Genomic DNA, 27,490 nt, shown 5'->3' on the forward strand with positions numbered 1-27,490 from the left:
GAATGAGAGGGAAATAAAGTTTATTAGAATGGGAGACACTGTTAAAACAGCAGGCCAGCTCAAGGGAGAACCAACATTGAACAGGGGTCTTCAGTCCACTTTTATACCCAGGGTACAAGGAATGGGATAGGGGTCTTGTGGGTCATTTGCTGATTGGATGAGGCACGTATACTGGGTGGAGGGAAGAGTGAGGCAAATACCTTCTCCCTATGGGGTAGGAGGGGAGACAAGTTATACTGCTCAGGAGGACCCGAAATCCATTAATAGTTACAAGAAGGGGGAGGGAAGGACGACAAGGGTTTGGGTTTTTCATTCCTGCATTGCAAGACTCTCCCTGGTTTTATCTGCTCTTCTGTCCTTGGGTCACCACATTCCTCCCTCTCTTTATTTTTAGGGCTAATTCTTTGGCCTCTTTTGATACCCTGCTCTTGTCTAACTGTCTACCTATTTCCCTTCTCAGGCATTTGGGAACCCAGTCTCAGGGGAAAAGGGGCGATGACCATTCTGGCTTCTTCAGGCTGTACGGGGGCGTCGTGGGGCTCTGGGTTCCCTTTGCCTGCTGTCTGTCAGGGTGCATTTACAGAGGGAGATGAGAGTCCATGGATGATAAGGTGACTTGTTTCAGCAATGTCTAGGTGTTGGTCAGGGAATATTCTTGTCATACTACCACTTGGAGGTTTGTTGTATTCTGGAAGAAACAGACTTAACAAGAAAGTTAAAGTTACATGGCCCAAAGATTAATAGAAGTAGAAGAGCTGCTCAGGGGCTACCAGAGAACCAGGACCAGACATTGGTTCATGACTTTAGTGTTTCTCTAGGTACGAGAAGATGCAAGAATTTGGGCTCATAAAATCTTTACCTGAAAACATCTGACTATCTGAAGGCCGGTTCTTCTGGGTTTTCCCCAGAGCACAGAGTGCCTTATTTCCGATCTCCACCCTGAACTCCTTTCAGGGCGTGTGGAAGGTCAGCAACTTGCAGTGGTCATGATGTAATCTCTGTAGAGGCAGCTGGCAAGTACCAACTTCCAGTCAGCAGGGTCCCTTCATAGACACATATTTGACCATGTTTGGGGGCCATTTCATGGCCATTGTGTCCCGCGGTGCTGGGAAGGCTCATTCCCAGGTCTAGGGAAGATTCCATTGATAGGCCACCCAGTGTGCTGTTATTGGATCAGGCCTTGCAAGTAACAAAAGTCTCTGGACCACTGTCTTACTAGCTTCTTGGTCCAGGAAAATATTCCCTCTTGTTGCTTCTTCCCATATCTAGAGTTACATTATTATAATCATTGATCTTGTATGGAACTGCATATCAGCATTATATCACAGGCTCAGTCACACATTTGTTACCTAAGAAATAATCTTCTGAAACAAGTGACATAGAAAATAATATAACTATAGCTAGCAGTTATTAGTAAAGTCATAAGTAAGAATTATAAGTCAAGAACTTTCATTAGGTAGGTATACCCCAGGTCATCTGGCTTCATTTGTTAAATGACTATGCCATGCATGCTAAGTCGCTTCAGTCGTGTCCGACTCTGCACGACCCTATGGACAGCAACCCACCAGGCTCCTCTGTCCATGGGATTCTCCAGGCAAGAATGCTGGAGTGGGTTGCCATTTCTTTCCCCGGCCTGGTGTTAATCTCCTGGTTGTACACCATGGAGCCTCCAATCTTTATCTGAAGATCGGTTACTGAGACAAGCCTTAGAAACAAACTTAGAGTGTCCTTTTTAATAACTTAATTAAATCTGTTAGCAATATAACATAACAAGGAACTATCTCAGAAGTGCGTCTCAGTAAACACTAGACCTTAATTAACAAAACTAGAAACTTAGTTTAACAATTTACAAAACTTAATATTCAGTGATTTTTTCATTACAGAGACATTAACCCTGTAACCAGGGAAGGCTTTAACCCATCAAATAAAAATGAGGTTTGTCAGGGAGCTGGGAAAAGTCAAGCGGCCGTCTTGGATTTCCCATAGCCCTGACTCTTTGATTTTTAGCTATTGTTCACCCATTTTTAATTCCCCAATTTAGGAGTAGACTGTTGCCATGTTTTAAGGACATTAGGATAGCACAAGTCTAACAGTGAGGGGTTTTTTTGTAGAATGAGCTTTTACATGTACCATAATCTTAAATAGCACTTATTTACTTTACTAAAGTAAAAAATATTTTAAAAACAAATATAAATCACTTAAAGGCAAAGAAATTCATAATCTGTTATTGAAAGATTCATTCTAAGAAAACTTTGTTCTCTTAACATAGAGAGTAGACTAAATTCCAGTCTGTTACCAATTTACCAGATAGCAAACAAACAAAATTTATCAGTTAATCTTAGAAAAGTCTTTTCCATAAATCTTGAAGAACTAGCAGTATTTTTCTAAAGGTATGAGAGTGAAACCATACAACGCATGTTTAAAATCTAATTAAATTGTAATTAACAAAGTAGCCTGGTCATTGCTGTGACTTGTAACACTTTAACATGATAACTAAAATGATAACTGACAACATTTTACCAGGACATATTAGATTTTCATGAATTTCACCTAATTTCTAGGATATCTATATAAGTAACATCAACCATACAATATAACCTGAGAAGATTCATCACTCCTCCAACAATACTTCCCATGCAATTTAACATGTCAAATGAACTCAGGTAGTTTAATAACTCTTTGGGATGTCTCAGGGGCCCTCTGAAGCATCCCAAAGTCAGCTAGAAGTCAAGCTATTTAGGCAGTTTTTTCAATAAATATCAAAAGGGTTTATAATATTATGTCAGATAGAATCATATAGATCACTGTGAAATAATATATTCACTTAGCTAAAGTAAAAAAGAAGATTTCAAATGTAAACATAGAACAGATCACTTCAGAGGTAAAGAAACTTAAAAGCCATTATCAAAGGCAGTTCAACATCTCAAGAAAACTTTTGTTTATACACAAAACTCTTCCCTTGGAGTCCAGTTTCTATAAAACCTTCTTATCACTTTCTGTACCAGTTTGTTCTCCCATCCTGGAACAGCCAACTGTAAGTCAGACCTACTTCCTTTTCCCTTCATAAAATGTAACTTCATTCTTCATACCTTCTTTACTGAACACACACATTCTACTTTCCTTAAGGAACCAAGAAATGACCTTTATATTAGCATTCTATAGATTGGTGAACATAAATACCAGTGATAATTTCTAAAAAAATTCTAGCGAACATCTCAGGATGGCATCAAATATTATTTATTAATAGTCCAAAATCTTTAGTTTCTCTGTAAGTTAGTATTCAGTAATGAAGGTTTCAGAATCTTATTTTATTTGGAAATGACCTATCTATTCAATAAACTTCTGTTATTAGTTTAGCACAACCCTAGAAATTCAGGTTACCAAAATCTAGAGAAACTGTTTTAGACAGACATTTTTAATCTTAATAGAGTTTAAAAGCTCATATCTCATTTACATTTTTTTTAAAGTTTTTTCACTTGAGGTAGTTTCCTTGCCGACAAACTTGTGACAGATATAACAATATAACAATATTTAACTTATAATAAACCTAGGTACAATGAAAATATGCTTAATGTTAATGACTCTTTGACATGTCTATATTAGATTAGCAAACAAACATTAATACTAGATATTTAATATTGAATATTTCCCAGTTCATGTGAATCTGAAATTCACTTAGGTGAATTTCTCTTCTACTTAGAATCGTCTGATTTGTAAGTGCTAACTTTTCTTTAGGCCAATTAAATTAGAACTCACAACTTCAGCAATATTATAAAAAAAAAAAAAAAAAAGACACACACTGAGACATACATAAATCCAGACAGACAGACAGACAGGAATTTCATAGTTTTCTGCCTGAGATTTAAAATGTCTCTTAGAACCAGCCCCCCCTTTTTTTGCTTGAAGTTCTAATTTGCCCAAGACTGAGATCTCAGGCAAAGTGGGCTATGTATTTCAGGGATGTAGAAAGAGTTAACTTCAAGCTTTTCCCTAGGCAGGGCTTTTAACAAGCTAGCTGTTTCTAACTGCATATGCAAAAAGAACCGGTTTTGCAGTGTCCAAGAAAAAAAATTTCACTTTAACCAGTTTTCTCCGGAGTCTAAAGAATATCATGGCCATCCTGTGTCAAAAATTCATCTTTCCTTTCTGTAGTCATAGTTTTACACCTAAATTATAGACCAAATATGCTCAAATTGACTGATATCAGGGGTAGATCAATTGATAAAATTCTTGGGTTGTCCTTCTGGTGAGAAGTGAGGTGTTTGTCCCATCAGAAGAATCTGAAGGGTTAAGGAAATTTGCAGGAGTGCGGGAAGCTTGGTCCTTCTCCACCCTGAGAAACAGGAATAGTTAGAAGGGAACTCTTTAGGATGTTTAGGAATGGGAGAAACTTGGTTCCCTCCCCACCTGAGAGATAAGCATAGAGGAGAGTTTTTGATTCTTCAGGTTTTTGAATATAGGAGAAAGACCTGGACCAAAGGGAACCTCAGAATTCTTTCCTAGAGATTATGTGGATATGAAAGGTCGAGTAGGGGTTGTCTAGGAAATCTGGTGGAGAGAGACAGAGAGGGAAGGAGATCGGGAAGCAAAAAGACACATGCGGTCTGAGTCCCTCAAATCCAGATTCTGAAGGAAGGGCCGTAAAGAAATTCTGAGTCCCTCCCCTGCTTTTGACAAAAGTTAGTGTGCCGTTCAGAGGTCATTTTGGGGAGGGGTCCCCCAGTTTGTATTGGGGCCAGGACTTTTGCAGGGTCAAAATTTTCCAGTTTCTGAGAATGTAGCCAAGGGGTGAATCTGAGAGAGGCTCCCAAGACACACCAGAACCCATCCTTAACCTCTATGTCATAGAACGGGGGTACTGAGAGCCGCCGACTGGCAAAAAGTCGTCCCTTTTTGTCTCAGTGACGTCTCCGTGCAACTATCGGCACAAAAATGGCCAACTGTCCCAATAGTCATGTACAAGAGTGAGAGGTGACCTCTGAGAACCGTTCAGCTAAGGCACCACGTGACCTGGGCAGAGAAAGATAGAGATCCCAGGGAGCAGCTGGGTGACTCACCACTGGGCGATTCCCTGAAACACGGAAGGCACTCTTGGGATGGCTCAGAGGCAACACCAGGGCTCCTGTAAATCAATCCGGACCGACAGGGAAAGAAGTGAAAGTGACAGGGAGAAGGCTGAGGAATCCGCCGTAATGCGCTGGGGGAGGCGGTGGCCAGGGGACAAGGGTCTGCTCTGTTTTGCTTCAACCACTATGTGCCTGACATGGTGCACGGACGTTGTCTTGCTGGGGGCGGATGCCCTTGTGGCCTGATCCGTTCCGCGTCCCCCTTATCCTCACACAGGAGTCTTCACGTGGCAGGCACCCTGATGCCTTTTAAGTGCCTGAGCCATGCCCACACAATATTGGTTGGCCTAGTCCTCAGTTGGAAAGAAGACAAAGGAGAGACCCTCACCCATTCGGGTGGCCGCTACTGGGGTTCAGTGAGCTGTGGGGCCTTTGGAACACACCAGAGGGTAACCCTGGCTAGAGTTCCTCAGTTGCTTCCACAGCACTTGCCTGTTCGCAGAGGGTCCCTATGAGAAAGGAGAAGCGAGGAGGTGGGGAAGAGACCCCAAGTCCCCATATAGGCCACCAAAAATGTGGTCTGGTGTGGGTTGGAAAAGAATTTCCAGACATGAGACAGAATGAGAGGGAAATAAAGTTTATTAGAATGGGAGACACTGTCAGAACAGTGGACCAGCTCAAGGGAGAACTAACATTGAACAGCGGTCTTCAGTCCACTTTTATACCCAGGGTACAAGGAGTGGGATAGGGGTCTTGTGGGTCATTTGCTGATTGGATGAGGCACGTATACTGGGTGGGGGAAGAGTAAGGCAAATACCTTCTTCCTATGGGGTAGGAGGTGAGACAGGTTATACTGCTCAGGAGGACTTGAAATCCATTAATAGTTACAAGATGGAGGAGAGAAGGATGACAAGGGTCTGCTTTTTCCATTCCTGCATTGCAAGACCCCCCTTGGTTTCATCTGCTCTTTCATCTTTGGGTCACCACAATGCTGATTGTTATTGTTGCTGGCAGGAGTAGTTGGGGAAGACATCTGTAGAGTCTGAACAGGACAGGCTCCCTTGTTTGATGGGGCTGGGAGCTTACCCTGGGAGCCATTTCCCAAAAGGGGGGTGCCATCCTTATGAAATTTAGAACGGCATTGATTTGCCCAATGATTTCCCTTTTTACATTTTGGGCAGAGGCTGGGGACATTCCCCTTTTGTGAATTACCTTTTTGAAAGTTCCCTTTTTTGAACTTACACTCAACCCTAGTATGTCCAGGTTTCCCACAATTAAAACAAGTGCTGGGGAATTTAGGAAGTTGTAATCTAGCCAGAGCTTGAGCTAATAAATCCGCTTTAAAGGATTCGGTTCCCACTCCCTGGCATAGCTTAACATAATCATTTAAACTAACTTTTCCTTTGAAAGGGTTCATTACTTTTTTGCAATCAGTGTTAGCATTATCATAAGCCAACAATTGTAATAGGACTTCTGCTGCCTCAGCATCTGTGACTTGCTGGCGGATTGCCTCTTGTAATCGGGCAATAAATTTAGTATAGGGCTCCTTAGGCCCCTGGACAATTTTTTGAAAGGAAACAGAAGTCTGGCTTTTTGACTCTATTTTCTCCCAGGCCCTCAAGCAACACCTTCGCAATTGTTTTATGGTTTGATCATTCATACGTATTTGATCTTGCACTCTCCCCCATGGGCCTATCCCCATAAGTTGTTCCAAGGAAATAGGGATATTATGAGTCTGATTGTGTGCAGCCAGAGTCTCAGCATGATCCTGCCACCAAGTTCTGAATTGAAGAAACTCCCCTGGGGTCAAGACTGTTTTTGCTAATGCCGACCAATCTGCTGGAATGAGACGATTGCCCTCTGCCACACTCTGAACTATTTCTACCGTGAATGGGGAATTTACACCATAATTTTGTATTGCTTGTTTTAATTCCTTTAGGGTTTTAAAAGGAAAAGGCTCACGAACAGCCTCATAGACTCCATTAGGGTTGTTAGGGTCGACACCAAGAGCTACACTCTCATGAACAGTCATAGGAAAGGTAATATGAAAAGCCTCTAAATCTCCTTCCCGTTGTGCTTGTAAAATTCCTTTCTGTATGGATGAAAGGTGAGGAGTGGGCATAGACTCTCGACTGAAAATGTTTCCTGCAAAAGCAGGTGGTAGGGGTGGAGGACAGTGGCAAGGAGGTGGAGGAAAAAATCCCTCATCACCCTCCTTGGAAGCCAAGGGAGCAGGTTTTGCAGATGGCTTGCCCTTTCCCTCTGGCTTCACATACTCTGGACTTCGAGGCTTTTCAAAAGAGTCATCATCACTTTCATCAGAAGAATCAGAAGCCTGTAAAAGTTCCAGTACTGACTTAATTAATGCCCACGTACTCCAAATAGAAACAGGGAGCGTAGTTCCTTTTGCATGTTCTTTCTTCAACTCAGCTCCAACCTTTTCCCAGGCTTTTAAAACTAAGGTCCCTATTGATGGGAACCAGCAGCAGTATTTATCCACTGCTTGTAACAATTCTAATAATTGCCCTTCACTAATAGAAACTCCTCCCACTTTCAAGAGGTGTCTTAATAAACAAATATATGGGCAATAGTGTTCTGCACTCTCAACATTTCCCATTTTAACCCTGACTAAATGCCTGAAAGACTTACCAATGGAGATTTCCAGAGGCCTCTCAATCGTCCCAGGTTCTGCGTCCCTGTAGTTTCACTTGCACTCGTAGAGGTCTTTTGCTCCAGCCCAACGCTGGGTGCCAATTGTTGCCTTAACGGTCCAGGAGCGAGCCACAAGAATGAAGACAGAACAAAATCTGGTGCAATGGGTCAGGGGACCTGCAGCCTCTATTGGACTGAGATGCAAAGTCAACTCTGAGTCCAGCTTTTATTCCAAATTGCAGACTACAAGACTTTCTTTGATCTTATCCTTCTCAAGACATATGCTGTTTTAAGCACGTACTCCTAGATGTCATGGATTTCATTGACATAATCCAGATATCTTTGTTTTTACCTCCAGGCCGTTCCCTTCCGGGCCAGTCTTGGGAACAACCAGCAAGTGCGTAGGCAGCGTTCATGCCTGGCCCTGACCCGGCATTCCAAGGTCCATGCTTTCATGATCCCGGTCATACTCCTTTCTGTGTCTGGCCTTGGGGTTTGTAACAAGGCTATTATTCTAAGAAAAACATGAAAGATAATCATTAACATAGTTTCTTAATATATGCTGTTTTTCCAGATTCTATTTCTGTGGAATTTCTCAAAGCTGGGGAAGCACATAATTAGGAATTCCCAGTGCAGCTCCCTCTCTCCCTCCTTTCACCCTTCCTCATTCTCCTTTCTGTTTCCTTCCCTCCTTCTGCTCTGTCTCCTTCTGGTTTTTGTGGTTACCCACATCCTGTTTTACCTTTTTCTCTTGCTGCTCTCATTTTTCCTACATTTTTTGCTTTCCGCCCCTTTTTTGGTCATCCTTGGTTTTCCCATCTCCTGTGTCCTGACCCCCTCTCCCCATTTTCCTTCTTCTGATCCATCAGGACCTGAGACTCCTTCCTTCTCTGCCCACCGCCCCCTCCCACCTCCTAAGGTGCTAACTCCACAGCACACAGCCCTCTGTTCAGCTGTTCACACCCTAGGCCTCTGGTGGTGAAGAAGGAATTCATAGGGCCTGAACCCCATCTTAGGCCTGTTCATTCTGATCATGCTCGGCTACCTCTCCAATAGACTCTGAACTCTGTGTTTAGTGCCTATGGAAACAACAACAGAAGCATAAGACCCCCTCCAGACAGGGATAACTTGAAGATCGTATCCAGGTTTCTCATCGCCTAAGAGAACACATACACTAATCACCTCTTCCTCCAGACAGGCCAGAAATTTTTCTGTACCTATTGGAGTGTAACCTCAGGCTTATTGATTATTGGCTAATTTTTAACTGTCTGAGCACATGGCACATGAATGATGGGTTTATTGGGATTGTATTTACCCTTCCTTTGTTTATGTAAGTCTCAAGGAATTTGGGGTGGCGGGTTCGGACACGTGTACATGGGTATAAAAGATGTTCACAAATGCTGGTCAGGGTCCTTGGCTAAGAGGAGATTCTGCCTTGGGCCCACCGGTGTAATAAACTGCACTCCACTATCTGCATTGTCCTTCTGAGTGAGTTTGTTTCCCGGAACACGTGGCTGCAACAGTGGGGCCTCATTGCCAAAGTGTGTCTGTCCCCCTGACAGTGCCTTAGTTGGTGTGTGTGTCTGGCTTTGGGGGTGGGATGGATATATAGGGATTGGGCCCTGTCTCAGAGGAGAGGGATGTACCGTGTGTCTCCCCTTTAAGTTAAAACAAAATCTCTGGAGGTCAATAATTTCCAGTGGGTGAGTCTTGAAGCAGAGACCCTGGGTCCCTGGGCGCCCCCTGGTGCTCAGCCCTACCTGAGATTGGCTCCAGAATTTTGGCAAGCTCATTAAACACTGGCTGCCTAAAGGGCGTCTTAGAGGAAGCTGGAGCTGAATGCCTTCCATCCCAATACTCTCTGGTGAATCAAAAAAAGGAGCCAGTAGAAAACCCCAAGGTCTTGAAGACACTTGTCCGCAGTGTTGGTGAGGGGCAGTGCTGTAGCCCTCCTGTCTCAGTGATGGAAACATCATGTCCTGCCTCTGCAGGGAGAGGAGCATGGCCACTGCAGCCTTAAAGGTGATGCTAGCCTGCAATTTTTTTCTTATCTCCTGTTCAGGGGGTCAAAAATTACTGGGTGACCCTGTTTTTAAAGGGGAAGTCTCTTTTCAAATTTTCCTGGGCAGGTGGTTTAGGGGGTGAAGTTTAATGCTTCCATTGTCATAGGAATTGCAGCGCCTGACTGTGAGGTGACGCACACGTGTTTCTGTATGCCAGGTGCTTTCTGCTTCTGCTTCCTGTTTCTCTGAGCCTCAAGCGTAATACGATCTATATCAGTGTATATTATTTAAAAAATATTTCTGAAGTTTCTGGTTCCCATCAGTCCCTGAAGTTAATCACAGAGAAAAACCTTGTCCCTTCTCCCGTATTGATAATGTCCTTTGATATCTCAATAGAAAGACGGAAGGAAGAAAAAACTCTGCAAGATAAATTCACATATACTAGTGCCCCAAATTTGCTCACAGCAGAGACAGAGGAGGTCTGAAGGGTCCTAGCCACTTTGCACCCTCACCCAAACCTAGGTTTCTGGGAACCACTGCCATTGATTCCCCACCCACACCTGGACCACAGCCAGGGGTTGTGGCCCAGCCTGTGACTCAAGAGGTTGGGCCCCATTGAGTGTCAATATCCCGTCCCTCTAACTCTTAAAGGGGCCATAGCAGCACCCGGATGCCTCTCTTTAAAGGTGTGTGTTTCTGTGTGTGTTTGTATGTGTGTCTGAATATATGTGCCCACTACTCCCCTGCATTGAGATGGGCAGCCCTTTGCAGTAACTGGTGGCTATGAAGTCCCCACAAGTCTCCCATGGACAGAGCAGTCTGGTAGGTGACAGTTCTTGTGGTTGCAAAGGGTTGGACATGACTTAGTGACTAAACAACGGCCTACAGATATGTGAAAAAGCAACAGGAAGGAAGCATTTCCTCAGGCCTTGGGCCCAGACCGCCTCTTCTCTGGAAGCCCTTTCAGCCTCATACACAGTCAGATGACTTTAAGATTCCACTCGGTAAACAAATACTATTGTGCACCGAGCGAGTGTGTGCCAGGCGCTGATCTAGGCACTGGACAGAGAGCAGAGAACAGAACCAAGAGTTCTGCTCTCATGGAGCTTGCACTCTAGTACAGGAGATGTGCACATCAATATATAACGTCAAGTCCGTGGGTGATAAATGCCACATAAAAGGAACACAGGTGAGAAGAGTTATTGGAGTGCCTATGCGGGGGGCGGGGGGGGGGGGGCGCAAGGCTGCTATTTTAGGTGCGTGGGCAGGGTAGATATTTAAGAAGGTACTGAATGAAGTGAATAGGCTGTATAATGACAACTCCCCAATCCCTGCCTCCGGAGCTGATCTCTATTGGGATCCACAGTCATAGCCAACTGCCTCCTGATCTCTGCTTCTGGATGTCTCAGGACACATTGCACTCAACATGTCCAGTCCCACCTCTTCAACCCCCCACCCCCAACATACACTGATCCTTCCTCATCTTTCCCATCTCAGTCAATGGCACCAACTTCACAGACACTCTTCATAAAATACTTGTGAATCCACACACTCGTCTTCATCTCTAGATCCACCTGAGGGGATCCATCCATCCCCTCACCTGTACTCCTGCCATAAGCTTCTAGTTGCTTTGTCTATTTCCATCCTTTCCCTCAAAGTCTGATTTGGAGTAAAGTCAAAGTAAGATACTTTGAAGCCTTCTGTTTGCTCTCTTAGGATGGAACACAGATTCTAAAACATCACCTCCAAAGCCCTGCAGGTTCAGGCCCCTTTCTACCTCTCCAGCCTCCTCACCTCCCTCTCTCCAGCCACTGACAACTGCTTCCAATTCCCCCTTTGTTATCTCAGGGCCTTTCACCTTACGTGTCTACACACCACCCAAACCTGAACTGAGACGAGAACTCAGCCTGGCACACGGTAGTCCGTCCAGTGCCCAGTCAATGCCACTCTAAGCCTCAGTTTACTCATCCAGAAAATGGAGATAATAGCTCCTGCTTTTAGTCATAAAGGTTGTTAACTGCACCTTGAAGAGAACATCTCTGGCAACTTAAGCAGAGAATAACTGTACTAGAAGGATGCAGGATAGCTTGGAGAATCATTAGGGAGGGACCAGCCTGACTACAGGCTGAGATCAGGAAGGAAGGGTGCTGGACAGCCAGGTCACAGCCAAGGGCAGCGGGTCCAGGCACCATGGCCATTGGAAGCACGCACTGGATGCTACTGTAGGCCCCACAGAAGGAATTCTGATCTGTTTTTGTCTCTGGGTATCACCTATTCTTGTGTGTCCAGGCGCCACTTATGGGGCAAGTCAAATATTTATCTGGCCTTTCAAGATTCTTATTGAGGGTGAGGCCCAGTCTCTCGCCAGAGCTCACTCACACAATGTGTTTGTTCTCAAATATGGCAGGAAGTTCACATTCTCAGTGGTTCCCCTCCATAGCAACGTCCATCACACAAGGCCAAGTATTGTTAGGACTATTAAATGAGACAAACCATGACTCAGCGATTCTCAAAAATTTCCCCAAATGGCAGAAGGATGGAATGTCTCCCACTCAAGAGGTTCATTCTGAAGCCTGAGCTGTAAGCTTATATTATATTCATTTAACAAACCCTTGCCACGTGCCAAGGGGGTAGTTATGGACCTAAAAGTTATAAGAGGTGTAGCACTCACTGCATATCAGGCAGTGCTTTAAATTCATTTGTTCCTTCCAGCAGCCCATGAAGTTTGTACTCACTGTCTCCATTTTCACGGGTACAAAGAGCTAAACTGGCCAAGATCATACACCGAGTAAGTGGCTGAGCTGGGATTTGAACCCAAGCACTTGAGTTCAGGATATTAATTTCTGACTGGCATTGACTTTGTACCTTATAACCAAGAAAGATAGAGTAGTCAACATTTTCTCAGCAGCAACAGACTGACTGGGTGACTTACTACCTCCATATCATTTCATCTTAAGGGATATTATTGGTATTATCCCCATTTAAAAGATGATGAAACTGAGGCTCAGAGTGCATCATTTGCTCAAGGTCACAGAATAACTCCCTGACAGTGCCAGGATTTGAATCAAAGTCTGTCTGCCTGCAAAGCTCAGCAGGTAATAGAACTTCAGGAAATGCTGAGTCCCTTCCCTCTCCTCTCGGGTCCAAGAATCATCTCCTGGCTTCTGTCTGTCCTGCTCTGACCACAGTGGCCCACTCAGAGGTCCTGCAGCAGCGCTGTCATCTCAGCCAGACCACTTCCTGTTGACGAGCCAGCCAGAACATGCCAGAGAGTGTGGAGACCTTATATAGGCATTGATTAGAGCCTCACTGCCTTCTCCTCAGCTCACATGACTCCCTACAGCCACCTTCAGACAGGAGCCAGTCACACAGACAAGGGCCACATGGATTGTCAGCCAGCACTACCACCCCCAACCAGGCTGGACAGCCAGGTTCCTGAGGCCACAGGAGAGAAGGGTCCCTCTTTTCTCCACTCAAAGCTGGACTGAGGAAGTCATCTCCATGATTTTCCATGAAAAGCCAGAGAATGGGAATAGCTGTGCCCTGGACTCTGTTTTGGATGAGGCTCAGGACACAGTCCAGAGGGCGTTAGCTGGAGCCACCCTGTGCGGAGGAGGTTCTGGCCGGCTGAGGAGGGAGCCTCTGGCCGCTTCCCCAGGAGACAGGCAGCCCAGGCCAGGCAGGGAGCAAGGGAAGGGCCTGAGGCTTGGGCACCGGGCAAATGGAGGATTTCTCCATCAACTGTCTGTGCTAAAGGACTGGGGGAGGCCCTGGTCACACAGCAGGTGGGCTTGGGAGCCACAGCTCCCCCTCCCCAGATTCCTGGACCCAAGGCGCCTCCCTTCCTTCTGCCTTTGGAGATAGGCCTCTGCCGGCATCTCTCAGCTCCCCCAGCTGGTCTGTTTTGGAGTCAGAACCACATGTGACTGTCGCCCGGCTGTGGCCCCTGATCTACCTCGCTCTCACTCTGGGTTTCCCTTTCCTCTTCCCCTGCTGAGATCAGCCTCTTTGTTCTCTCAGCAGGAAAGACTGTGTGTTTCCTAAAGAAAACAGGAGCTCTGTAAACAGGACTAGAACATCCAGGCTGCTGAACTGGATTCTGAAGAAGAGAAAGTGAAGAAAGTGCAGGAACAAGGGAGTCTGGGAGACCTCAGATGGTGGAGGCGCCTGGAAGCAGTTTATTTTTGAAAAGCATCACTGGAGATTTGGAACACTGGGAAGTGACTGAGAAAACCCATGTTATGAGAGAGAAATATGTTCACCGCCAAGCAGAGGTCGTGGGGAAGGAGGGTCTGTGTAATCAGGAAGGATGTGACCAATAAACCAATAAACTGACCAATAAACCCAGCAGTCAAGAGGAAAGAAACAAGCTGAGAGGGTGGACCAAAGGGAGGGCTATGCTAAACAGAAGACCTTTAAATTTCCATTTGCACTCCAAAGTGAAGAGACTGGACCTTGTCTTGGAATTGTGACAAATGACCTTTAACTCCCCAACGGGTGGGATGGAGCAGCCGCCCTCATGAACCACAAGCTTGGACAGTGAGTCTCTCTGGTGAGCTGGCCCTCGACAATTCTTTTACTAAAGCATAGAGGCATTTCCCTCCTCCTGGGGCAGTCTCTCAGGAAGCTCTGAGGACTGTTCTGAGGAGATAAGGAGGGGTGGGCAGTGTGTATGTGACTTGGGGGAAGGAGGACACGCAACCAGCACACAGCTCCGTACAGGTTACTGCTCTTCAGGAGGAATAGATATCTTGGCTAGTGGTTTTAGTGCTTTTCTGAGTATGGGAGGATGCAAGAAACTGGGTTCATAAAGAAGTCTCCTGAAAATATCTACGTTTCTGAGGGCCAGTTCCCAGAGCACAAAGTACCTCATCCTGACCTTTTCCATGACTTCCTCTCAGGACAGATTTTAGGTCAGTGAGCTGCAGTGGCTAGTGACTTGATTCTTGTAGAACCTGGTGGTGGGTAACATTCTTTATCACGCAATCTGCTCTGTTTCTGTCTTAATTTCAATCAAGATTTGGGAGAAATTTTGACCATTTTGTCCCAGGGTGCTAGGAATGCTCACTCCCAGGCTGGGCAAGGATTTCATTGATAAACCACTAAAAGTGCAATTACTCACCTAGTCCTGCTAATAGGAGCCAAATTATCTGGACCACCTCTCTTACTAGTCCCTCAGGCTCTGGGAAGTGGCTCCCTCTTGTTGCTTCTTCCCCAGTCTAGTCACACTGTTACAATCACGGTTGTTATAGAACTGTATATGAGGTCAAGTGTTTCAGTTAGCTGGTTATTACCATTTTTGTCAGAGGCTCAGGGACACATTTGTTAATGTAAGAAACGATGCTCTTCTAAAATGGGAGAATACAAGTAATATAGCTAATGACATTAATAAAATCATAGGTAGGCAGTATCATATAAAGATACAAGGCTGAGGTTAGAGGAATAAAAATTGATCTTTGTTGGGAGTCGCCGGGATGCACCCAGTCCGTGACAAGGTCATGGGACGAGAGAGGAACCTGCAAGGCAGCTCTTCCTCACATGCGGCTGCCCCGGGGGCCCAATATGTCCCCTCAGGAGCCGCGGGGATGAGGAAGGAATCTGCAAGGCAGCTCTTCCCCTCGAGGTTGTCCTGGGGGCCTGGTATGTCCCTTTCTTCCTTTTGTCTTACTGTTGTTGGGCTTTCTATTAATTTTTGGAAATGATAATATATAGTAATAAGGCCTCACTGGAAAAGTCCAAGCCTTTTTGGAAATGCTCAAGATTGCTCTGGCTCAGGACACGACCATAAACATCAAGTCATAAAAGAAAAGGCCACAAGTATAGTTTGGCTGCTTGCTTAAAAGATTATAATGTTCTAGAATAGAAAAGAGTAGAGGTATTTAGATTTAGAAGTAGATATACTGCTTTAGTTTACTTGCTCCTTGGTTGAAAGGGTTTTTACTATTGCTATTTCCTTGCTGCTATTTGTTCATTGTTTCCTTTTCTTTAAACAACACAGGATTTTATGGGTATTTTTGTAAAATTAGAAAATGGGGTATATAGGATTTTAATAGAAGATTTATATTAACCAGCTTTACTGCCATTATCTTACTATTAATAGAGATGTTTTGCTGCTTTAGAGGTGTTTTTGCTGTTTAATAGTTAATCGTTGTAAATTGAGATTTTGTGGTTTCAGGTAAAGAAAAATATCAGGTTTTTCTCATGGTACTATTTTCAGAAATGTCAAACATGTTACTGTGACCCTTCCCATGTATTGTTTTATTGTCCAAAGAACTTACACTATACCTGAGATTTGTGGAACATTGTTTTTGTTAGAGTGAGAATGTTAGACCATTGCAAGAAGACTATGCACGAGACATTTAAGTATAAACCCTGTAATCGGAAATGTTCTAGATGAATGCTTAGGGGGAAAACATGGGAAAAAAAATATTGATGGAAGCACAAACCAATATCTGATGTAATATGTGGTGACTTAAGGGGGAGGTAACATTCATTCTATAAAAACTGAGCTATCCTAAAAATAAAAAAAAAGCTACTTCTTCCACGCAACGTCTGTGTGTGTCTGTCTGTCTGTCTTCTTCCTCGCCGACGCCACTCATCCCGTGGGTATTCCTGGTCCTGCCGGGGCTGGACCTCGGCAGATCTTTATGGTGGTTCAGGTATTTCTGCCCTTAGGAGGGCTGGTTAACACATACCGCAGATGCACACTGCACACTAAAGGGGAGGGGGGAGGTCAAACAGGCAGAGAAGCTTTTAAAATGTTTTTTGTCTTACCTGAAAATATTAATTTTATTTCATTGCTTCTTAAGATTTATCTGCTATGGGGACTACCTCCTGGAGCCCTCCCCATCCACCCCACCTTCCTGTGGGTGAAGATCACATGCTTCACCCCAGTACAGGAGCGAGGGGCAGCAGTGGGGGTCCTCCCTTCCCCTCCCCCACAGCTCTGCTTGCCTGGCCCCTCTGGCCCTGGAGACACTAGCGTGCTGGGCTCTGGGGCTTTGTGGCTGAGAGCAGGCGAGGAAGAAAGATTGTGGTGTCTTCCTGGCTGCCAGCTACTGTAGTCTGCTGGTCCCAATGCACATGTGAGCACAGACATACAGGCACATATACAGGCAAACACACATACTGGGCATGCATGCAGGGACAACATCTTTAAATACAGTCACCTAGGGTGGGGCCCTTTAAGAGCTAAGGGGACAGAAAGTCTAGTATTGGGGGGCACAACTGCTAGTCATTTTGTGCTGGGTCATGTCCCTAGGTTCTCAGGAAAGGTGGGAGTGCAGACACATTGGGAAGGGTTCCCAGAGATGGGGGTTTGGGTGAGAATAAAAATCTGCTCAGTTTTTCTGAGTTCTAAGAAAATTTGGGACAATTAGGCTATGGCTGTTTTTTTTTTTTTTTCTTTTATATTTGTATTGAGATTTTAAAAAGAACATTTTAGATATGGGAGAAAGGACAGGCTTCTCTCTATGAACAGCAAGGTTTGATGGTATCCAGAAATTCCAGAGAATTTAAAAATATATGTATATTTACATTTATTTAGATCAAAAGATGTGTGGGTCCCAGAGAAGCAGGAAGCAGCATCAGAAAACAACTGACACACAGAAACACACGTATATGCAGTACACATTCAAGCAATGCAGTTTCTTCAACTATGGCATCAGCAATACCCATCCACCCAACACCACCCTCCAATAAAAATTGAAAAAGAAAATATCCATATAAATATATAGTCACCCAGTAACTTTTGCCTTTGAGACAGTAAAATAGAAAAGAAAAAAATCCCAGGCTAACATCAGCTTTAAGGCTGCAGAGGCTCTTCTCCCTGCAGAGGCAGGACCTGCTGTTTTGATCACTGAGGCGGGAGGGCCACATCTCTGCCTCTTACCAACACTATAGACAGCTGTCTTCAAGACCCTGGGGTTCTTCACTAGCTCTTTTTTTTATTTCCCAGAAAGTAGCTGGGATGGAAAGAATTCATCCCTGGATTCCTCTAAGAAGCCCTCTAGGTAGCAGGTGTTTAGTGAGCCTGCAAAAATTCTGGAGCCAGTTTTAGGCGGAGCTGAGTACCAGGAGGTCTAAGGACCCAGGGTCTCTGCTTCAAGACTCCTGTCAGTGAAAATTATAGACCTCCAGAGATTTTAAGCTAAAAGGCAAGTGCACTGAATGCTCCTCTCCCATGGGAGATGGGGGCCTGAATCTCTAGCTACCCACCCTCACCTCCAGCCCTTCCCCCCTACATCTCCAAATAAGACACTGTCAGGGGGACAGACACACTTTGGCAATGAGGCCCCTCCAGAGGCCCAGGGTGTGAACAGCTGCACAGAGGGCTGTGTGCTGTGGAGTCAGCCCCTTAGGAGGTGGGAGAGGGCGGTGGGCAGAGAAGGAAGGAGTCTCAGGTTCTGATGGATCAGAAGAAGGAAAATGGGGAGAGGTAGTCAGAACACAGGAGACAAGAAAACCAAGGATGACAAGAAAAGGGGCAAAAAGCAGAAAATGTAGAAAAGATGAGAGAGGAAAAAGAAAGAAGCAAAACAGGGCTTGGGCCAACAAAGAAAACAAGAAGACAGAGCAGAAGGAGGGAAGGAAATGGAAAGGGAAGGAGATGAATGGGGAAGGATGTGAGAAGGGAGAGAAGGAACCAGGAAGAGAACAGTGAAGAAACTGAGGTGAAAAGAGAAATCAGGAGCCCTGGGGCCCATTCTTAGTCACTACAAAAGCCTCCAAGGCTAAGTACAGCAGGTCAGCCAAGTAAATCAGCAGGTTAATGGATGTCAAGATGACCACAGTCCAACATTCATCCCACAAAAGCCTCCAAGGCTAAGTATAGCAGGTCAGCCAAGTAAATCAGCAGGTTAGTGGATGTCAAGATGACCACAGTCCAACATTCATCCCAGACGCACACAGAGCAGGTGAGGTTTTTAATCACAGCAGCTCACATCATTGGACCTCAGGGGCTGCCAGCCCAGCTTTTCTTCAAAGGGGTAGAATGGCCAGAGGACCAGAGAGCTGGTATAGAGGCGGATGGAGAGCACGGTCTCCCTCTATAGTAAAGGATGGTACACAAATATGTGTATTTCATTGTCATCTTTGGAAAACAGGGTGGATACGGTCCCCAGGTAGAAGCAGGTGGAACACAGGATCATTTGTCTTACCATGGCAGAAGTATGCTAGAAACAGGTGTCACAGTTGATAAAGATGCTATAAGTGAAAGCAAGAATGACACAGACCAGGAAGATCAACAGACTCCCAAGCACACCCGGACCAGTAGGCACAAAGCAGGGATGTATCACCAGTCAGGGCACAGGTCCAGGCCACTTTGGTGGCATACAGCACAGAACTGATGAAGGAGAAGGCAGTGGCAGTGATGGCCTGGTTCCAGGTGGGACCCTGGAGCAAGAGCTGAACATAGTTGATGGCAAAAATGATGAGGCAGCAAAGGGTGAAATAGAAGGCATCGTGGTAGAGAAGGTCATAGCAGGTCAAGGGGAGGTGGGATTGGAGGCCACACAACTCCACCATGAAGATGGTGAGGGTCCCACCGAAGCAGAAGCTCCACGGGAACACAGACCAGTTAATTGTGCCCGCACTCCGAGTGTCCATCCTGGCCACCAGCAAGCAGGGCATGCAGGTGGAGAGCAGCTGCCCCAAGTGGAGGAAGAAGCCCACGGTGGTCCTGGAGCCCAGGCCTGAGGAGGTTCTCATGGTGATGGTGATGGTCAGGCAGGTCACCAGCACTGGTGTTGTAATCTTGCTTATTTTACAATAAAATCTGTGAACTACACAGCTCTGGGTTTTGATGGACTGGTTCAGTTTCACTTTGCCTGTTTTGTTCTATTTCTTTGTTTTCATTTTTCCAGGAATATATGGCCATTCACCCCTAGAGCAGATGAGCTGATTTGGACAATGTAATGACCACAAATTCAGGTTCTCAGTCCACCAAGGCGCCTTATGTTTAATGCAAAGTCTCCAAAACTAGAAGCATGACACACCCCCAGCACACAACCTACAACCATTTCCTGTTTCTCTTGTGTAAATCCCAGCTGAACCTTGCAGTGTTGGGCGTTGGTTACCACCTTTTCCCCTGGTTGCCAGCTCCCTTAAGATAAAGTTACTTTTCTTTCATCCAACACTTACCTCTCTGTATTGACTTTTCAGCAGATTAATCAGAGCCTGGTGACAGTCAGAGCCTTTGTGCACCAGGTAGGAGTCAGGTCCCCTAGTCTCTGCCCTCTAGCTACACTTGGGTTGATAAGAGGGCTGCTGCTGGGAAGGTGGGGAGGATCTACAGGTAAGTTTTACAGCTGCTAAACTCGTTAATCTCTGGAATTTCCCTATCCCTCCCCACTCATTGTGGACAGCCTGTTTCACTTTCTGTTGAGAGAAGGAAACTGGCTTCTGAAGGAGCAGCTGAGCTCTTGACTGAGTGAGTAGAGGGTCGTGCACCCTGGGAGCCCCCCATTCCCACGCATTTGGACGTAATCTTTGCTCTATGGAATTCAGACATAAAGAATCTGCCAACAATGCAGGAAACGAGAGTTTGATCCCCGGATTGGGAAGATCCCCTGGAGAAAAGAATGGCAGCCCACTCCAGTATTCTTACTGGAGAATCGCGTGGACAGGGGAGCCTGGCAGGCTACAGACCATGGGGTTGCAAAAGAGTCGGACACGACTAAGCGACTAACACTTCACTTTGGACACCGCAGGAGTGGGAAATGACTCGCTTGCCATTCTGTTCTAGTCTCTCCCAGAGAATTAGTTTGTTCATTTGTAATCTGCTCTAGGGGAGCAAGTGATGTGAAGTGCATTATGGGGTGGGAGAGGGGCGTCTTTATCCATCCCTTCTAGAAGCTCACTGGGATGCATCTCGACAGATTGGCAAAACCAAAGCTATAACCCTGTAACCAAGAAAAAAATGGTTTTTAAATTATAATACAGCCTGGCTCAGATATGTTTCTGATTCTGAAAAGCAGTAATCCTGGGTAGGTCTCTAAATTACTCCCCTATTTTGCAGTTAGAACTGATTTGTCAGAGATCTGGTTAAGTGGGAGGATATGCCATATTTGAGCCTTCCTGTTACTCATAATAAGGATTTTTCCAACAAGGGTACTAAATTAATTGTACAAAAGGGAAACTAAAGTGTGAAAAGCCTGCACTCTTTACAGAGGAGTCTTTGCAGGCAAAGGAGGGAGAAAAGGGGGTCAGCTTCTTAGGGAACTGAATCCAGCCCGACCTCTGTGGTTCCTATCCCAATGCCCCAGGTAGAGGTTGCCCCAGGTCTGTGCCCCACTCCCCGAGTCTCTGGAAGGAGGAGGGGTTCTAGTGTGGGGGTGGGGCACACCCTTAGCATCACTACAGCATGAATAAGAAAGGGGGTCTGAAGTAGTCTCTCTATTTAAGACCTACCGGTCACTCAGCTTGGCCTCAATGTGTCCTCGAGGGTGGGTAGGGTTGGATTTCCACTAAGACAGTTCTCTGAGGAAGGACAGCCGGTTGGCTATTATTGGACTTACACTGTTTTCAACCTCAGACCTACTAAACTGGACAATTGCCAATCCTCTTTACAGAGATTATCCACAAAAAAATGGTGGAAACGTTTATTAGTATATTTTTCAACCCGCTGCCCATCATGGGCTGATGCACAGATGTGGGTGATGATTGTGTTCACAGCGGAGGTGCAGCAGCTTTTCCCGGGCAAAGCCCAACATTCATCTCTCAGTCTTTGGCCTCTTGAGGAATGAGCAGACAAGCCTGAGTTGGCTAACACAGCTAAGGCGCTTCCAGAAGCTAAAAGAGACAAAGAGGGGTCTCCCCTGGGGCATCAAAGACAATTCAGCCCTGCTGACATCTTGTTTCAAAACGCTGACCTCCGGAACTGTGAGAGAACACATTTCTGTTGTTTCAAGCCACCAGGCTTGTGATAATTCACTGCAGTAACCCTAGGAAATCAAGATGAATTTCCAAAAATAAAAAGTGTATTCTTTGTCATATTTTTTTTAAGTTTTCAGAAAATCTTGCTGACCTTCTTCCCTAGAGCATGGTGGTCACATGGATGCCAGGACGCCTTGTCATATCCTGTGTCCCCCAGTGTCTGAGACTCACAGGGGAGGATCCATTGATCCAGAGAAAGGTGGTCAGTCCAAACGCCCACAGGAACGAGGAGGAAAGGAAATAAGTAAAAGGGATGGAGAGGACTAGGGCCCTTGGAGAGGCCCAGTTGCACCCATCGGGTGTGGTGAAAAAGCAAGATGCTGTGTGCATGATATTGTCTCATGTTTATAAAATGGAAAAAAGACACAGATAGCACCTAAAATCGTATGTGCAGGTATGTACACATGTTTCTACATATGATTTCAGAGCCTGTGAAATGTGTTGAAGGCTGTACATGAGGTTGAGGACATGATTGGAAGAGCGGATGCTCATATGAGCAGGCAGGAAGCCTGGCCATGCCTAAGAGGGAAAACCAGGACATGGGAGATGATCATAGTCCTGTTTTATATCAATTATACATGAGAAGGGACTTCCCAGATGGTGCTAGTGATAAAGAACCCATCTGCCAATGCAGGAGACGTAAGAGACATTGTTTCAATCCTTGGTCAGGAAGATCTCCTGGAGGAGGGCAACACACTCCAGTATTTTTTTTTTTTTAATGTACCTATTACTCCAGTATTCTTGCCTAGAGAATCCCATGGACAGAGGATCCTGGTGGGCTACAGTCCATAAGGTTGCAAAGACTTGGATACAGCTAAAGCAACTTAGCATGCATGCATACATGAGAAGAAGTAAACCACACAAAGATATGAATGGAAAACAACATAGAAGTCATCCACAGTACAATCCACAATCCCTTTTCTCAAACCCTTTTTTCTAAGGGTCTGAAATCACCTTATAAACAAACATATGAGTGTTTTTGCACTGAACCTTTGAACATTCACACTAAGTGAAATAAATAAAGACTCTAAATTTTCTCCTACCATCTTGTTGGGGCTTCTCCTTTGCCCTTGGACATAGGGTATCTTTTTTTGGTTGGATCCAACATTATCATGTCGATGGATGTTCAGCAGTGAGTTGCCAATTTTGGAGTTCTCACAGGAGAAAATGAGCGCATCATTTGACTCCACCATATTGTTGTTGACTCCTGGAATGGGCAAATTTAATTCAGATGACCATTGTATTTACTACCATGGGCAAGAATCCCTTAGAAGAAATGAAGTAACCATCATAGTCAACAAAAGAGTCAAAAATGCCATACTTGGGTGCAGTCTCAAAAATGACAGAATGATCTCTGTTCGTTTACAAGACAAACCATTCAATACCATTGGGATCCAAGTCTATGCCCCAATCACTAATGCCAAAGAAGCTGAAGTTGAACAGTTCTATGATGACTTAGAAGACCTTCTAGAGCTAACACCAAAGAAAGATGTCATTTTCATCATAGGGGACTGAAATACAAAAGTAGGAATTCAAGAGATACCTGGAGTAACAGGCAAGTTTGGCCTTGGAGTACAAAATGAAGCAGGGCAAAGGCTAACAGAGTTTTGCCAAGAGAACACACTGGTCATAGCAAACACCCTCTTCCAACAACACAAGAGAAGACTCTACACGTGGACATCACCAGATGGTCGATACAGAAATCAGATGGATTATATTGTTTGTAGCCAAAGATGGAGAAGGCCTATACACAATCAGCAAAAATAAGACTGGGAGCTAATTTTGGTTCATGAACTCCTTTTTGCCAAATTCAGACTTAAATTGAAGAATGTAGGGAAAACCACTAGACCATTCAGATATGACCTAAATCAAATCCCTTATGATTATACAGTGGAAGTGACAAATAGATTCAAGGGATTAGGTCTGATAGACAGAGTGCCTGATAAACTATGGACGGAAGTTCATGACATTGTACAGGGGGCAGTGATCAAGACCATCCCCAAGAAAAAGAAATGCAAAAAGGCAAAATGATTGTCTGAGGAGGTCTTAACAAATAGCTGAGAAAAGAAGAGAAGCTAAAAGCAAAGGAGAAAAGGAAAGATATACCCATCTGAATGCAGAATTTCAAAGAACAGCAAAGAGATAAGAAAGCCTTCTTCAGTGGTCAGTGCAAAGAAATAGAGGAAAACAATAGAATGGGAAAGACTAGAGATCTCTTCAAGGACATTAGAGATACCAAGGGAACTTTTCATGCAAAGATGGGCCCAATAAAGGACAGAAATGTATGGACCTAACAAAAGCAAGGTATTAAGAAGAGGTGGCAAGAATACACATAAGAACTATGCAATAAAAGAACTTAATGACCCAGATAACCATGATGGTGTGATCACTCACCTAAAGCCAGATACCCTGGAGTCTGTAGTCAAGTGGGCCTTAGGAAGCATCACTACAAACAAAGCAAGTGGAGGTGATAGAATTCCAGCTGAGCTATTTCAAGTCCTAAAAGGTGATGCTGTTAAAGTACTGCAGTCAATATGCCAGCAAATTTGGAAAACTCAAAAGTGGCCATAGGACTGGAAAAGGTCAGTTTTCATTCCAATCCCAAAGGAAGGAAATGCCAAAGTATGTTTATACTACCATACAATTGCACGCATCTCACACGTTAGCAAAGTAATGCTCCAAATTCTCCAAGCCAGGCTTCAACAGTATGCAAACTGAGAACTTTCAGATATTCAAGCTGGATTTAGAAAAGGCAGAGAAACCACTCTGGTGGCTTCAAATTGCCAACATCTGTTGGATCATCAAAAAAGCAAGAGAGTTACAGAAAAACATCTGCTTTATTGACTATGCCAAAGCCTTTGACTGTGTGGATCACAACAAACTGGAAAATTCTGAAAGAGATGGGAATACCAGACCACCTTACCTGCCTCCTGAGAAATCTGTACACAGGTCAAAAAGGAACCGTTAGAACCGGACATGGAACAATGAACTGGCTTCAAATTGAGAAAGGAGTATGTCAAGGCTGTATATTATTTAACTTATACACTGAGCACATCATGCGAAATGCTGGGCTGGATGAAACACAAGGTGGAATCAAGATTGCCAGGAGAAATATGAATAACCTCAGATATGCAGATGACACCACCCTTATGGCAGAAAATGAAGAGGAACTGAAGTGCCTCTTGATGAATGTAAAAGAAGAGAGTGAAAAAAGTTGGCTTAAAACTCAACATTCAGAAAACTAAGATCATGGCATCTGGTCTCATTACTTCATGGGAAATAGATGGGGAAACAATGGAAACAGTGACAGACTATATTTTCTTGGGCTCCAAAATCACTGCAGATGGTGACTGCAGCCATTAAATTAAAAGCCACTTTCTCCTTGGAAGAAAAGCTATGACAAACCTAGACGGCATATTCAAAAGCAGATACATCACTTTGCTGACAAAGGTCCATATGGTCAAAGTTATGGTTTTTCCAGTAGTCATGTATAAATGTGAGAGTTGGACTATAAAGAAAGCTGAGCACCAAAGAATTGATGTTTTTGAACTGTGGTGTTGGAGAAGACTCGAGTGTCCCTTGGACCGCAAGAATATCAAACCAGTCAGTCTTAAAGGAAATCAGTCCTGAATATTCATTGGAAGGATTGATGTTGAAGCTGAAACTCCAATACTTTGGCCACCTGATGTGAAGAACTGATTCATTTGAAAAGACTCTGATGCTGGGAAAGATTGAAGGTGGGAGGAGAAGGGGACAACAGAGGATGAGATGGTTGGATGGCATCACAGACTCGATGGCCATAAGTTTAAGTAAGCTCTGGGAGTCAGTGATGGACAGGGAGGCCTGGCATGCTGTAGTCCATGGGGTTGCAAAGAGTCAGACACGACTGAGCAACTGAATTGAACTGAACTGATAAATTTTCTCATGTCTGTTCAGGTCAGATTCTCTAGCCAAAAGAATTTATAAAAGTTCTTTTCTTTTTGGAGCCTTGAAATGTTGGAATTGCAAAGAAGGGCCATATTCCACTGTGTCTCCAAAAATAATGGCACACAGCCAAAAAGATAAAAAGTCTTTATGGCTTGAGGCAAAACCAACCGGGCTGTGAGGTTTGGAATGGAATAGTCTTGTTACAAGGTCAAGGGTAATGGGTGGGGAATATAATTCTGGAGCAGCGGTGCTGTTGTCCAAGTGATTGAGTTATTGGTTCTAATTTCACAGATCCTGAGCCTCAGCAGTCACAGCCCCCTGAGACTTTTCCAAGCATCTGACTTAATCCGCCTTCAGGGTGTGCATGTTGGCTGGTGGGTCCTCAGTGAAAATCACTGCCATATTGGTAACGGTGACCTGCCTGACCGTCACAACACCATGTCCACCGGTAGGACATCTCCAGACAAGTGCGGCTTGTACATTGTGTTCAGCTGCCTCCGTGTGCCACAGCTGGTCTGCATCATCTCAGCCTTCTTCCTGGTGCTCGACAAGGGGATGCGGTGGGGGGACATAAGTAACCGGATCATGTTCAGCTGGTGCTTCTGTATCATCGGTACTCTCATCATCGTCATACTGGAATTATATATGTTCCCAACCGACTTTCCTTTCTGCTGGTACAACTTCTCCATCACCTATGCCTGCTATGCTGCCCTCACCTGCCTCTCGGCCGCCATCTTCTACCCCATCACCTACATCAAGTTCTTGCCTTATGATGCCAGCTGAAACCAGGCCATTGCCGCCACTGTGTTCTCCTGCATCGCATGTGTGGTTTATGTCATGGAAGTGGCCTGCATATGGGAATGCTACAAGCTCAAGGAGATCCCCTGCTACGTGCACACCATGCCAGGCCTGCTGAAGGTGCTGGAGACCTTCGTGGCCTGTGTTATCTTTGTTTTCATCAGCAACACCTCCCTGTACATGGACCAGCCAGCCCTGGAGTGGTGCGTGGCTGTGTACTCTATCTGCTTCATCCTGGCAGTTGTGGCCATGCTGATGGACCGGGATGAATGGGAGAGCAGGCTGCCTGTCTCCTTTCCCGTTTTTCATCTGGGACTGACCTTGCTGTCTATCCTCCTCCACTTCACTGCTCTGGTCCTCTGGCTGCTCTACCACTTCGATGAGAAGTATGGTGGGCAGCCCCAGCGGTCCAGTGATGTGAACTGCATTGATAGAACTACCAACGGCATGTGCACCTGGGACCAGCGCCTGGCTGTGGCCATTCTAACAGCCATCAACCTGCTAATTTACACGGCCGACCTGGGGTACTGGGCCCACCAGGTTTCTGTAGGGACTGGGGGTCAACCCACAGACTCCTGATCCTCTCTGCTCACAGGAGATCTCTACTGAGCTCTGACATCCTCTGGTGCCCTCTTCCTGAGTCCCTCTCTCCCTCCTCACAACCTTCCCCATTCATCTCACTCTCTTTTCTGTTTTCTTCCCTCCTGCTCTGTCTCCTTCCTGTCTTATGTGATAGCCCCCATTCTCTTTCGCCTCTTTCTCTTGCTTTGCTCATCTTTTCTACATTTTCTGCCTTTACCCCCATTCTGAGTGTCTTGTTTTCTCACCTTCTGTGTCCTGACCACCTCTTCCCATCTTCCTTCTTCTGATCCGTCAGGACCTGAGACTCCTTCCTTCTCTGCCCACCACCCCCTCCCACCTCCTGAGGTGCTGACTCCACGTCACACAGCCCTCTGTGCAGCTGTTCACACCCTGGGCCTCCGGAGGGGCCTCATTGCCAAAGGCTGTCTGTCCCCCTGGGGTGCCTTAACTGGTAATTGTCTGTGTGATTTTTGGAGGGTGAAGGTGGGTGATAAGTCACTGGACACTCTCTCCCAGTGGAGCGTTGGA

The 27,490-nt window shown here is 45.2% G+C and overlaps 1 pseudogene; it reads left to right on the plus strand.

Moving 5' to 3' along the window:
* The first annotated feature begins 19,244 nt into the window (after window positions 1-19,244).
* On the plus strand, window positions 19,245-26,996 carry LOC136146932 (myeloid-associated differentiation marker-like; annotated as a pseudogene).
* The last annotated feature ends 494 nt before the right edge of the window (window positions 26,997-27,490 follow it).

Source organism: Muntiacus reevesi, chromosome 15, assembly GCF_963930625.1.
Source record: "Muntiacus reevesi chromosome 15, mMunRee1.1, whole genome shotgun sequence".
Taxonomy (NCBI): Eukaryota; Metazoa; Chordata; class Mammalia; order Artiodactyla; family Cervidae; genus Muntiacus; species Muntiacus reevesi.